This window comes from Coloeus monedula (assembly GCF_965178545.1).
Source record: "Coloeus monedula genome assembly, chromosome: 4".
Classification (NCBI taxonomy): domain Eukaryota; kingdom Metazoa; phylum Chordata; class Aves; order Passeriformes; family Corvidae; genus Coloeus; species Coloeus monedula.
In genome coordinates this window covers 70,852,997-70,867,998 of record NC_138784.1, presented here as the reverse complement: position 1 = coordinate 70,867,998, position 15,002 = coordinate 70,852,997, and the positions used below count along the sequence as shown (strand labels likewise).

Here is a 15,002-nt window from a genome sequence, read left to right as displayed (position 1 = left end):
GACTCTAAAAACCTTCAGAGCACACATGTTATGGAGAATATCACAGAATGATTTTGTGGGCTCGCAGCAAAGTTAACAGTGCAAAACAGCCCTCACTGGAGATGAGAGGTGGCTGCCATTGTGGGAGGCACACAGCACAACCTCGGGCGCTCCTGTGCTTTTGGGTAAAGCACTGCCAGGGCTCAGCATATCTCCCTTGCCCTGGTACCAGGCAGAGGATCCTCTCAGTGCCTTCTTTTTGCTGCCCAGTTTAAGCAGTTGGGTACTTTGAGTGACCGTGGTCCATTTTGGGTTCCTTGCATCTCTCACTTCTGGTTAAAAGACTTGGTGCATTGGTCTCAAAAAAGTGTCAGGGAGGGGGTCCTGCTCACTGTACCTTCCTGCTAATCAAGTGTCTGTACTAGATCACTCTTTCCCCTCCCCATCCCTGGAAGCGTTCAAGGCTATGTTGTGTTAACAGCCTGCTCTAGTGGAAGGTGTTCCTGTCCATGGCAAGAGGGCTGGAACTGGTTGGTCTTTAAGGTCCATTCTAACCCAAACCATTCCATGATTCTGTGATTCAGAAGCAGAACGTATGTCTGGTTGGAGTGTTTCAGTGTAGTTCTGCTTCCAGCCCAGGATTGATGTATTGTAGCATGTACCCCCTGCTGTGTTAGTACAGAGCCCTCACCAAATGTCTTTTTCTTGTAATGCTTTAAGAGGTCAAACAACAGGATTTTCTGCAGTCCAGGCTGCTATGGATGAGCAAACTCCTCCTTAGTTTAAACCAGTAAAATGCTGAACTTTGAGACTCATCCATTTGGACAGAGCTGATTCCTGGGTCACAGCAATGCCTTCCCACTAAGCAGTAAATGAAGTGAGACTGATACTGTGGTCAGACGAAACCCATTGATTCCCATTTCTGGGAATCAGTGTACCTGTCCGTTAGGCAGCTGAAAGGCATAAGTATGAAGCATAGGTCATGCAAATCATTGTATAGTAATTATCAATGTTTGTAGTCTCCATACACAATATCCTTTTTGAAAGGTGGCTGGATTTTGGGGATGCTTATTGCTTGGACTCTTTTCAGCCACGCAGAGATTATGCTTGTCACTTCAGGCATTATGTGTTAATTAATGAGTAAATGAAATGAAATTAATCCTGAAGACAGGCAGAATAACCTTCAGACTTGCTTTTCTCTGGTACCAGCAGCAAGCTCCTCTGGTGGTCAGCTTCTCCCTTGGAAGCCTTGGAGGAGTGTATCTCCATGCTGGCTCTATCCTTCCTCCTGGCGGAATCTGCCAGCAAGGTTTCTAGAAACCACTTGAGTTTCTTGTGGATATCTCTTGACTAGGAATGATCTTTATTTTCTTAATCCAGTAGCACAAAGGATTCTGTGTGAACGATTGTTAAGAATGCTAGAAACAAACCAAAAAATTGCCCTGAGGAACATCTTACAGTCTTCTTTTCATCACAATGCATGAGAAATACTTCATGTATACTATCTAATTGGCATTTAATAATGAAACTGAGTTTTCATTTTTTTCTTTGGAGATAACAGAATTAGAGAAAATCCTGAACTGCAAGGATCACGGAGTCTAACTCCTGTCCCTGTACAGGACAACACCAAAAATCACATGTCTGAGGTGGAGTCAAATTCCATGCTCCTCTTATGTGTAAATACCCACACAAAACAACCCTTTTTATTTAATTTGAGCTGGGTGGATTTGGGTTGTTCCAGGCATTTTTCTGCCTGCTCAGCCTTTTTATCACCTCCAGTTGTGTAGAACAGTCCATCAAGGGGACCATGTGGTTGGGTAAGGTAGAAAAAAGTGCATTTTTCATTTCATTGCATGGTTGGGACTGTGTGCCAGGCAGAACATTCACAGCCTGGTGTCACACAGACATTTTCTCTGATTATGCTGCAAGCCATGAGTTGCAATGACAGGAATGCAAGTTGGTGTTACCACACCACACAGGGCGGGGAGCAGTTCAGTTTTGCTCTTTAAAGAAAAGCATTTTGATTTTCGAAAGATTTCTCTCCTCTCAGACAAGGGTTGTGTATTTCTGTGAGCTTGGCCAAAGGGGCTCCTCTAATTTGGACAGAGTTTTTCTCTGATGAACTGGTTATGAAGCTGCAATCCGAGTCTCTCCCAATTCTGTCAAAAATAACCATAGGCTGCTTCTCTTTCTCCCGCTGTTATTCAGACTGTCTTTCATACCCTCCAACGACAGACGGCCTAGTTCATGTCTTTCCTCCTTTTTTGTATTGCTTGCCAGCTCTGCAAAGCTGAGGCTGGAGGAAGACAGGTAGAAAGCCAAGTTTACCTCACTCTGGAAAACCAGAGGAAAGCCATCTTAATTCCACAGATGTATTGATACTAATGCAAACACTGAAGCTTGGCTTTATTAATTGGGAGCTTCAGGAATGGCTGCATTCTAGGAAATTCCTCGTGCTTTCCAGAGTTTGCATTTCTCTGCTTCTTTTGGATGTGTGAAAGACCTCAGCAAAGTAATTTGACTTTGTTTTTATCCCCTGTTGTTTTGTAAGGCTTCTTCCTCTTTCTGCAACAAGAGAAATCCGGGGGATTAGGTAAGCTAAAGAAGTTTAAAAAAAAAAAAAAAAAAGCCGAAAATTCTGTACCACTGAAATAAATGGCACTTTTGGCTTCTAGGGGCTAAGGGGATTCAAAGTCTGGGCAGATCAGCCCTCTCTGTTCCCAATCCAGCTTGCTCCCTTTATATAATTTATTCTGGGTGGGTAGATGACTTTTTCCAGGGTAGTTGTTAAAAAAAGCTGCTCTAATGCCTCAAATGTAGCGAGCTCTGTGTGCAGGCAGCACACACTGCCACCGAGATCTCTCTTCTTCCCACTGTTTTCCTAAGCCGGAAAGATTTCCTTGGGTACCTTGGTTTCAGAGTCCAAGTGCTGAAGCAAGCAGATGGCACAGGGCTACTTTTGTCTTTTGAAATGCAGCAGAAGAGTCTTGGGCCAGATCCACTATGTCCTTTTGGCACATTGCCTCTGTTTCAATACCTGATAATTCTTGTAGGGATCAAGATCCTCTAAACCAGCTTTGTGAGCCTGAATCTCTTTCTGCTGCCATAGGAATCATAGGAAAGCAGGGAGAAGCACCCATATAACAACTGACTCCTTATTTGCTTGTAGCCTTTCACAGACCCTTTATCAGATTAGAGGGAGGCTGCTGAGTGAACAAGGATGTACTGTAGTTAAAGGCCAGTGTTTATTATTATCCTATTTAACATGGTAATTTAAGTCTACCAGGAAGCGAGCAGAGGAATCTGATAATGAGGCATTCATCTGCTGCATACAGGAGAGAGTGGGTGGACAAGGAGGCATATAGGTATATATACTTATGTGTATGTAGAGAGAGAGAGTGATATGCATACAGGAGGCAGAAGTTACCTTGCTTGCTTGGGGCACCATTTCAGCCTCAGTTTAGCCCTTCCAAAACAGTCTGGTGCAGGCAGGGGGGACAATTCCTTTCCTCCAGCAGGTCCCTCTCACAGTGCCCAGTACAGCAGGAGAAAAGGGAACTTGGGCAGTCCTGCACAGCAGCAGAGCTGTGGCACTTGGTTTGTCACACTGGCCCATCCTGAGTGTCCTAACCTGCAGCAAAGACCTGCTGCTCCTTGTTCCTTGCCTGCCCCTGCGACACCAGCCAGCCAATTGCACCCTCCTCTCCTTCAGGCAATTTCAATATTTGTGTTTGGCAAAATTGGTTTAGATGCTCCCTAAAATCTCCCTTCAGCCAGTGCACCAGGGGCCAGGGTTTCTTTACACATTGTGTCTTATTCTGTGTTTTGAATGCTCTCACTGGCCCACATGAACAGTGTTTAGCTTTTGAGATCAGATGAGTTGCACCATGAGCACCTTTGCTGTTGAAATGGCACAACCTGTGACCACAGCCATTGTGCACCTGTGTGTTAGACTAAATTTCGGTGATGGTGGCTGACAGATATTTTTTTTCTATGCAGACTTGAAATCTCTTCCTGCACTGCATTAAAAAGTGCCTTGCATGTTATTTTTTTAGCTGGTGCGTTGTGCACTATAAGAAACTTCACGCGACAAAGACTGGCAAAATCCAGATGTTGTCATTAAATACAAGTACAATGGGAAAGAAGTGTGAATGATAAAGTTGAATTTTTAACTTAAAGTTTCTTACTGTAGGGTGTTTAAATTTAAACCTTAAGGAATCTTAAATCTATAATTTTAAATGGGTTGTAAATAGCATAATGGAATATATTCCAGATGTGAGCTAATTTTTATAAAAGGTAATTCCTACTCGACAAATCTGATGGAGTTTTTCAAGAAGTTTCTGTGAAGGTGGGCAGGTGTGAAATCATCTATATAATCAAGCTGGATTTCCCGGGGGCATTTCACACAGTGTCACACGGGAGGCTAATCCATGCAGTTGCTGGTGAAGCAGAGAAGGGCCCATTTCAAAATGGAGAAAGGAGCTGGGTAGATGATCGAGGGCAGATTAGAATGGGGAAAGGTTGTGGGCCAGGGGAAGAGAGGGGATGATGATTGGAGAGCAACAGGGACTGTTATTGGAGATCAATACTTTTTCACTCTCTATGTAAATGGCTTTGACAGAATGAACCACCAACTTGTTATCCAACTTTTTGGATCATGCAGAAGGGACTAGATGGGGGAGAAGCCACCTGATAACCTGGAGAAAACAATCCAATACAAAGAGATTCTGCTGGGTAAAATGAACCATGAGCAAGAGTAAATTTTATTTTGAGCGAACACATGTGTTGAATGAGAGTGTTTTTCAAAGATTTGAGAGCAGGAGAGGATTCGAAGAGTGCACATTTCATAAAAGGACTGAGATGATGTTTTGTGTCTGTGTGGTCAAAAAGGCACAGAAAATGCGAAGCTGTTTGAATGGAAGCATTGAATAGAGCTTTCAAGGAAATACTGCGCCACTTAAAGAAGGGGTTTTTTAATCATGCTTAAACTACAGTTACCAATATTTAGTACCATTCTATAGAAAAGGGCAGAGGTCCAGAGAAGAGCAGCATGATTTTGTATGAAGTCAGGAAGGGTTGAGCCATGATGAAAGGTCTAAGAAGGTTAACTTGTAAAGGGCTTCAAACATTGACTTACAAGAAAGCTAAAAGGAGAAAAGCTGAGGAAGAATACAGGATTGTACCTTGGTTTGGAAAGAAAAAGTTATAAGGGGATACAATTGAAGTTTCTGCAGTATGTTGAAGTGCATACTGAAGGCAGGAATAGATAAGCTCTTTCAATTAATATTAAACCCAGGGACTGCCCAGCATAGACTTAAGACTGAGGAACAGCATGCCAACAGAAAAAAAATTCAACTTCTCAAGTCAAACTTTCTTCCTCCACTTTCAGAGCAGAGAATGGCTTCCAGAAGAAGCAGTGAGAAGAGTTCCAAAAGAAACTTTTCTTTTGCTTGCTTCCATTTATTGTTTTGAAATAATGCAACTGGAACAGGATGTGGCACGACCGCTCCCCGTGTCCAAGTGCCATTTCACCCCATAAACAGGACAAGGTGTCAAGGCTGCAATGGACACAGCCATCAGTGGCTTAGCTATGTCCAGCATGAAGAGGGGCTGAGATTGGTGTCCCCTGATATTTTTGCATTGATTTGAAGAGAGGGAGCAGATGAGGATAACATCCCATTGTGTACTTGACTGCAAACCTCTTGCCCACATAAATCAGTCTCACTGTAATACTCCCTTCATTGACAATGGCAAGAAAGTCAGCCCCTTTGATAGCAAAAATTATCACAGCAAACCCAACCCAGCCAGACAGAGCAGAAGTAGTGGATATTTGTGAAGACACTATAACAGGAGCAGGGGACTGTGGCTGCAGATTGAAAAGGGTAGAGGGTAGTGGGCGGAGTTGAGTAGAGGATTTTTCAGCTGTAGTATTTAAATATAGAGGCAGCACACAAACCTTTCCTTAGCCTTGTTTCTGAAGTTCCTGTATACAGCATATGAATGACTGGAGCTGTAGCAGAATGAAGCTTTTTTTTTGGGTATCTTTTCCATCCCTATTTTTATGGTATTTATCGCAGTGGGAGCTTGGTCCAGAAATGAGGACTCTAGGTATTGCTGCAAGAAGTTAATAAAAACAATACATCTCGAAGGGATTAAAGTAGATCACTTTGGGGCTCATTGGCTGCAGTTTCACAGCAGCTTAACTATGATTTACAACTGCATATTAATTTTAAAAATTAAGCTAAGACTGTGTAAGCACATTATTAATTACATCTATGCTGAAAAAAATGCATAAACTTTAACTACATGGATTTTTTTAGTTAAATTGGTAGAAAACCCATGTGCAGACCAGCCATGAGAAGAGCAGGATTTCATATTCCAATTGTGGTTCTCTCTAACGTACATGTCTGATAAACACTTGGGGAAAAGGCAAGTTGAATAAAGCGGTGTTTGAAAAGGACTTTTTAAACTTCACTTTGGGCATGCTATAATGTTGGCAACTTCAGCACATCATTCAGCATTTACTTATAGAATATTTTAGAACATCTTTAAAAGAGAGTCCCAAATGTTCTTAAAATATAAATGTGTAATCTGTTGTTTGTAATGACATCACTTCATTGGGGAAAAAAAACCATGTAGGCAGGCAGTTAAAACAGCCTGAGCTTTCAGCAAAATTGAAAAAAACCAACTAATCAAATTGCTTTGTTGAATGTGAATAATATGCCAAACCTCAGTTTCTCAAATATATAATCTCAAAGGCGAAAATCGTAATGCATGAAAAAATCTAAGTCAAGTCATGCACACACTTGCACGCAGGAATTAATCAATAGATATAATACTCAGACAAAAAACACAGGCATGTTTAAGTATTTTCAAGATTGCTGCCTACGTTTAAAATATATACATCTATAAAAGTGCCAGATACTGTCAGTTTGATATTCATGGTATCCAGTTTCTTTAGTTGCATGTTAATGCTCACATCAATGAGATTCGACCATTTTATGACGTTGTGGCACTGAAATTCTTTCCTCTTCCAATTTTCTATTACATGAATAAACATACAGTATTAATCTGCTCGTCACATAAAAAGTTATGTGAGTTTTTGTTAAAGGACAATGGCTTCAAAACAAACCACACAACCCTTCTCTTGTTATGTAGTGTTCCTGATTCTATTCAGTTCTAATATCAAAATAATTTGGTTCTAACACAAGAGGAGGTTTTGCAAAGGTTTTGAGGACTGGTCTGAAATCTTCACACACTTTGTCAAGGAGCTCAAAGTAAGAAAATATTTGACAACTGAGAAGTGTCAAAAATGAAGTGCAATTGGAGAGTAGCCTTATGAGCATGGATTTCAGGTGTACTGCATCTTCCAAATCTCTCATTTCCACTGCAAAAACAGCATTTTATTGCTTTTATCTTCTGCTCCTGTCACCCCACAAAAATCAGTCACAAGTGCCTGTGCACATATATGCACAAATAAATAATAGCCTAAAATTAAAACCCACAATGAAGGAAGATTTCCTTATTAAAAGATAGAGGGAGAGACTCCAGGGCAGTAAGAATTTCTCTGTCACTGCTGAGATGATGTGAGAGACATAAATATTGCAATGATGGGTCACAATAAAAAGCTAAAGACCACATTAAAAATTTTAGCATAAATATGTCATCAATTTTCCTAGTCCTTAACATGAAATTTAAACCCCAGGAGGGCCTTGAAAGGATGTCTGCTATTCTTTATAATTTTGAAATGCATTAAAAGCAGATATGTATAGCAGTGTAAATTAATTACTATTTCATTACTTCCATCTTCCCTGCACCAGACCTTGTCACCCTGTATATTTTTTTGTGGGAGCAGGGTAGCAAGAGGGCAGTTTTGGGCATGTTTTGGGTCTGGCAGGATCCACAACCTGCTCAGTGTCAGACTTCAGTGATACAGATGCTATAAAAGGATGTGCTGTGCCAGTTGTAGTATTACTTTTTTTTTAGATATCAGTTTCATAGTGCACCGTAACCATCAGCATATTTCAAAAGGATAGCAAATAATTCCCCAAGGATAAAGTCTGGTAGTGGCTTCTAAGCCTGGTTTGAGCTTAACTCAAGCCAGTGAGCTGTGGGTGGAAGGCTGCGTATGCCATATAAATCTCCTGGTCCATCTGTCTTGGGAAAGAATGCATTTTCAGGAATCTGTGTCTTTCTAATTGCTTATAAAAACACTCTGAGACAAGCCAGTGAATAAATTAAATTTGAATGTTTCCAGTGGATCTTTTCAGTTTCTCACTGAACTTAATTACTGTCTAATCTATGCTCATGAGTATGCAGTTTTAAGTGGGACATTAGACTTTCACTCTGCAGATTAAACTCTGTGGTGCATAAATTCATTATTATTTGTGGAAGAGAAAACTTCAGTGTCTACTACCTTGTGGTTTTAATTTAAAATAACTACTGCATCCGAGTCAGGCATTCTTTTAGAGGACTAAGCAGAGCTGTAAAGAGGTGGAAGATGTTTTCTAATAAACCGTGTCTCTTATTCACCCAACTGAATTGGGAAAATTTATGTTTCAAACAATAATTAAAATCTCCTCGTAGCTCAAGATGTCATGCCTTCAACTGCAATTTTAGGGAGCTGTACCACAATAGGGAGTAGATTAATTTAATATACTGCATGAAACTTTTTGCTGCAAGGATGAGTGTGGCACCATAAGGAGCAGCGCTGCTGCTTCAGCCAGACATCTCCAAGTGTTTTGCAAAGGGAGACAAATAGCATCACTCCATTTTTACCAGCTGGAAGAATTGAGATACAGAGGCCTGGGGGGACTTTTCCCAAATTTTTTGAATCACTTTGAGCAGGCAGAAAATAATGTCATGTCTGTGCTTGTGTCATTTTGCCTACATCAAATCTGCTCCCTTCGTTTTCAGAGCGTGAATCTCTGAGCTGGTTGACACCAAAATTTTGTTATGTTAACACTGCCCAGGTGAGATCTGCATTAGTTTATTTACATATTAATCGGATCTGATGAGAACTGCAGTTACAAAACAAGTGTGGAGCACACCCAAAGGCACCAGCTCTAACTCTTCCTATGCTCCCCCTAATTAATACAATGAGTCTTAAACAACAATCTTCCTTTATTATTTGCAGATCATGGGATATAAAAATCATTGTAGATTTAAAATGGACTATATTAACCCAAGTAATTCCACCAGGACTTGAGTTTCTATAGTGAAAAGTGTTGTGTTGTCTCTGGCTCAATTAGATTTTTCTCAGTGTCAATTTTAATTCACTTCACCAGAGCGTGGGGGAACTCTCAGTGGAAGGGAAACTGTTGCTTCTGAATGAGAGCCTACTGTAGCCCACATTTTATTTAAGAGTTTTAAAATGCTTTGCAGTCCCACATTCTCCCTTGAACGTCTGCTACTGTGTGCCATAAGAGCTGAACAAAATCGCTTGATGTTTCTTAATGTGACAGGCATCTGAGTCTGAGCAGGAGGATGGAAATGGGGAAAGCAGGGTCCTTGGTCCCTCTTTTTATTTAATACTAAAAAAAATTTAAAAGTCTTTGTGAGACTTGGCGGCCAAATAAAAATATTTTGAATCTTTCCCACCCTTCCAAACACCTGCCCATGCATAAAGAGAAGTAAAAACTAGGCAGCAGGGTTTCCTTTTGCAGTGCTGAGCTCAGGACAGAGGTTGAGTGGCCACAGAAGTTGTTTTTTCCCCTTCAGATTTTGTATTTCCCACTTCCCATGGCTCTCAGCACTTTGGTGTGCATTGCTTGGTTATGCTCTGCTTGGTGCAGAGTAACCCAAAATTATTATTTCTTCTCTATTTCAAAGGGTAAAATCGAGTAGATCTCTAATTTGAGGATGCTTCTCATTGTGAGAAAGAGAAGACAAGAAAAAGAGCTGTTGGGGAAGGTTTATCCTGGACAAGGGCCTGAAATGTCTGCTGTGTATATTTAGGGCTTTCCAAAATGCTCTTTTCCATCATGTTCAGCAGTTTTCTCTTCCTATCTATACACTTGTTCTTCCCATATTTCATTAAATTCTCAAGACTTTGGCTTGATGGGTAGTTGTGCACACACACTGAAGTTTTACTTTGTGTTTGGGTGGGTTTTGGTTTGTGTACTGGGGTTTTTTTGGCTGATACCTCCCATTTTCCAGTTTTGCAAGTGATTGAGACTGCTTTCCAGTATATCACTGGGCTACCTATAGGAAAACAGCTGGGACTGTCACCAAAAGCAGTCTATTGGGTCAATGGATGTGAACCTCTTTTCTGATTCAGACAGAAGATGATGCCACAGCGTGTTGCTCAAGTGCCCCATAGCTATAAATAATGTCAGCTTGTGTATGAAAGGTAAATATGAAATTGTCTCCATGGAGAACGCCTTCATGTTTTTCAGAAGAACTGTGCAAAACACTCTATGAAAATTCAGGTTTCCAAATGTGTCATCTTCCAACCTTTCAACCTTTTCACTTCCAACAGTTTTAGCTTTCCTTTCCAGTTAGCATGTGATGCCTTTCTGTGCTTTCTTACTTGCTAGTTCTCGCTTGGGTATATATTGAGTTAAAAGGTGCTGTGTGAAAGTAGGGAATCATTACTATTATTATTATTATCATCATCATTATTTAGATTCTGCAGTTTAAGTAGTTCAAAAAAAATCTCAAAACTAAAGGTCAGTGTAGCTTGTAGGTTTACACATGCACAGTAGAAGTAACCTTCAGAAATTTCCTCATGACAAGATAAGTGCAGCAATTATATTTAAATGAGTGCCAGAGAAAATTTCACTGTAAACTGCATTAGCTGGAGAGTGTGTGCTGTAAGAGGATTTAATTGAATTAATGTTACTTACTATCAAAAGCTCCATCTAGTGTATTGCCAGGTCTCCTTATTACTAAGAATAATATTTGGCTCATAAAGACCCCTGCTCAACTAAGCACACAGTCCTGATGACTTCAGCAAGTGATTAAAATTAAAGCATTTCCTTTACTGCTTTGCTGAACAGAAACAGGCTAGGAGCTGGGAACAGGCACTGGTGTGTGTACAGAGCATGGAATCACCAAGCCCTTTGACAAGGCTCTTTATGGAGACTCCTCTCACCAATGGTTTCCCAGGTGTCTCATGGAGGTGTGGTTTTGGCATGAGTGTCCTTTCCAGCTTGAGTGCAGTGGGTTTGGGTCATGGCTGTACCAGTGATGGAACCAAGCATTGTCTGGGTGTTCAAGAGAGACTCGGGGTGATCCAGGCTGGGGCTTGGAAGCCCACCACAAATAACAGCAGTGATGGCAGAGGGATTTAATTGAATAACCCTGGTGGTATTTTTAATGCTGTTATTAATGCAGGACTCTCACTCTTGCATTATACAGATGTGCCACAATGAGATACAGAGGGGTATTTTGTGTGACTTCCTACATAAAAGCAGAAATGCAAATGAACTGCATTTACATATTCACATGATATAAACAGAAAACTCAGACGCGTGGAAACACAGGGACATAGGCAGAGACATGCTTCAAACCATGGATAAAGATATCCATAGTTTTCCGACTCTTATGTTTTAACCATTAAGGAGAAAATGTGATATATTGGATGTTTTTGCAGAATATTTTTGAATGTCAAAAAAAAAATCCCATTGAAGCCTGCATCTCCTTTATGTTTGATATTATTTTATTTTCCTTTCACATGCATTTTCTAAAAAGCGAATACATGAAATCTAGCAGAAAAAAACTCTTTTATTCTCCATTCATTCAGCAAAAAAAGCAACAAAGAAAGAGGGTTTGAACCAATCTTTCATGAAAATTGGGAAACAGTAAAATAGTTTCTACAACAAGTCTCTTTATTGTTGGCTGAATCAAATGGCAAAAGTTTTTATTCACCTACGCATCTTATATTTTAACAAGCCACATGTCACTCCTGAGCTTCACCCACCCGTATTTCTGTGTGCGGGTGGCATTCTGGTACAGTCAGTGAGGCCATTCAAAGGAGTTACAATCTCCTCTTTCTTTTTGTGGTGTTGTTTTGGGGGAGAAAAAGAAAGAGTAATTGCCCGTGTTAACTGATGTTCATTACACAGAATTGTTTAGCTCTCTTAAAAAATCATTGATCCGCTTTTCCCCCGTGAAAGTACTCAAGGTCTCAGTTCACAAAAGAGAAATCAGCATGTAAAGCAGCAGCCTGGCAATCTGTGCTGCAAGGAGCAGAGCGCCACGTTCTGTGCAGAAATGTCAGCTGAGTTTGCTGTCTTCAAAAAAAAAAGACAAATATTTAGTAAGGATAAGAAACATTATTACTGTTGCAGTCAGATGTGATTTTGGGGAACAATCTGTTTAAGAGTAGGCATTTTTTTCTCATACGTTTGTATGTAGTGTTCATGATTGAACATTCGTTAGGTAACATCTGGCATGAGCTGTTCCTCTTTCTCCCTAAGTTTCATGGCTTTGTTTTGTATTTGAGAAGGATATTACAAAAGGTAATTTGGTGTCTCATTCCCATTGGTATGGTTTTAACTTTTGAATTACTCCCTTGAAATAGGAGGAAGGGGGAAAAAACCACCATTTGGGTATTTTTAATTGGGAATAGGCAGTCTTTAGATTTCATGGCGAGTGCCCATGGTACATTGTGTGCATGCAGCAAGTCAAAAGTGCAGATGCAGACCAGGGTCCATGAGCCACAGATAACAAAGGGACCCTAAATCTGGGGCTCCAGCCTTGTCCACATGCTCTTATTATCATTTACTGTTTGTATTGCAGATGCACATAACAGATTGTACAATATGCTGTACAAACAGATTGGTAGAATGATCTTTGTCCTGAAACACTGACAGCAGAGCTGAACAAGAAGGATTGACAGTGTGCCTGCACTGAGAGTTGCATGGCCCAGATGCCAGTTTTGGGCCCATGTCCTCAACAAAAGGGCTTTGTGCATCTTTGGTGAAGCAAAGGTCTGTTCTTGCTGATCTTACTGTAAAGGGCTGAAATTTTAAATAAGAATTAAAAGAAAATAGCACAAAGATCATTAGAGAGCGAGTAGGAGAAGGGAATGTGCCTACTTCTCACTTCTTTTTTCTTTTTTCTCATCTAACAGCATTTTTTCTACACTTGCCAAATCGAGTGTGTCAAAGGAGCAGACTTTCAAACTTTGGGTAGTTGCTCCGAGTGTTGGAACAAAGCCCTGCAAAAGAAAAAGCTGGGGCATGCAGGGCTGAGGTTTTGGTGACCTGACTGGGAGAGGCACTGCTCATGGAAACTGTGATGCTTTGGAAATGATAGGGAGAGCAAGCTTGCAAACTTGGCTTGCTCTCACAGGGCTACCCAAACAGGAAAAATCCTAATACTTAATGTCTTTTTCATCATCCACGGCATGCAAAGAGATCATCCACTTATGCCCTGTGTGGTTAAGAAAACCAAGAATTGCTCACTTATTTATTGAAGTAGCTAATGTGCATTTCAAAGTGCCTCAATGTTGGCTTGTGGGGGAAGGAGGAGTGAACATTAAGATTAATTTCAATTAAAATATTTTTGTGGGAATAGTTTGCTCAGTGAATCTAGATCATCTGCAGCTGGAAGAATAATGATATAAGCCTGTTTATGTGTTTTATTAAATCAGTAAACCACATGAAAATGGAGGTGCTTTGGATTGTGCACACAGCTTTCAGAGGATCTTTGCTTAGGGACAAGAAATGATTTTGCAATTTAGAAACACTTTTGTTTCTCTTTCATGTGAAAGTGCTCTCTCACTAAAACTATTAAAGAAAACATTTTTCAATTCTGAAGTATTGCTGATATTTTGGCAGTGGCTGTGGCCAGTAGTCCAAGGGATGGGAACTGCTGAGCACTTGGTATTTAAACAACTTGTTTAAATTGACTTTGTGGTTAAAGAAGTTTTATGGCTGGATCAGACATAACACCTGACCCACGTGGTTTCTGGTTTGAGGTAAGACTGTACATGAACATGCCAGAATCCAGGGCTCAGTATCCCTGGCTGCTCATGGTAGAGCCACTGTGGCCTTTGTTAAGAGGGGTGGGTCTACTAGATGAAGCGAGAGATTTTGAGTTCCAGGATGCAAAGGTCTCAGGTTTGGAAACCTAACTTGAATGAAAAAAACCCTGCTGGTTCATCCAGCCTGTTGTCTACCAAATCTACGCTTGTTCTGTTTAGTACATGCCTAAATGTTTTGACTGATTTTATTTAGAAGTGGGCTATGAGACGCTCTTTCCAACTCCCCCCCAAACCCCCAAGATTAAATGTTTTATTATTGTACTGTAAACACACACAGTCATAACATTTTTTTGGTGTTTCAGATCCCCCCCCCCCCCATTTTATTTATTTTCTGTTGTATAATCTCTCTTCTGTGCTAATATTGATGAATTGGAGGGATGCATTTTCCATCATGTAAAATAGTACTGGGGATAAGCTCTGCCTAGGATTTTGGCTGACCCCTTCATCAGGCTTAGCTCAAAAATTAATTTGTCGTTACCCAGGTGCTATGCACTAAGCTTTATTGGCATAGAGGAGCGTCACATCCTGTATGTTCTTTGGAAGGAAAAAAAGTGATCATATAATCACTGAGACAGTAAACAGTCATTTCCAATCTAGTAATATTTTATATGAACTGGCACTGTATGTTGTATATCATCCATCTTGCTAATCCTTGTTCCACATTGCCTCCCACTTGAGGCCAAGAACATTACAGCTGTGCCAGAGAGTGGGTGGAAAAATAGCCTTATTATTAACCTAAGTTGAAAACATAATGGCTTTTTGAATGTCTTCATTCACAGATGCAGTCATACTAAAATATTAATACCCTTAAGTGTAGAGAAACAGAACTTTCGTTTAAGATCCATTGTCCATGTGTGTTGCAAAAGGGAAAGCCTTGAAAGTGTTGTGAATGCCCTGTATCTTTTGTTTTATGTTTTATCCTTTAAATGTCAGTATTCTGTAACAAAGGAGCCAAAATATTCTTCCGAGTAGGTTTTGAGCAATGTTGCTGCCATCACTAACATTGCCTTGTGGTAAGGAAAAAAGAGTT

At 40.4% G+C, this 15,002-nt stretch overlaps 1 protein-coding gene across 6 annotated transcripts in view; it reads left to right on the top strand.

The window, feature by feature from the left end:
• Window positions 1-15,002, top strand: part of CELF2 (CUGBP Elav-like family member 2) — a 378,834-nt gene that overhangs the window by 245,715 nt on the left and 118,117 nt on the right. The gene's annotated exons all lie outside the window — the stretch shown is intronic.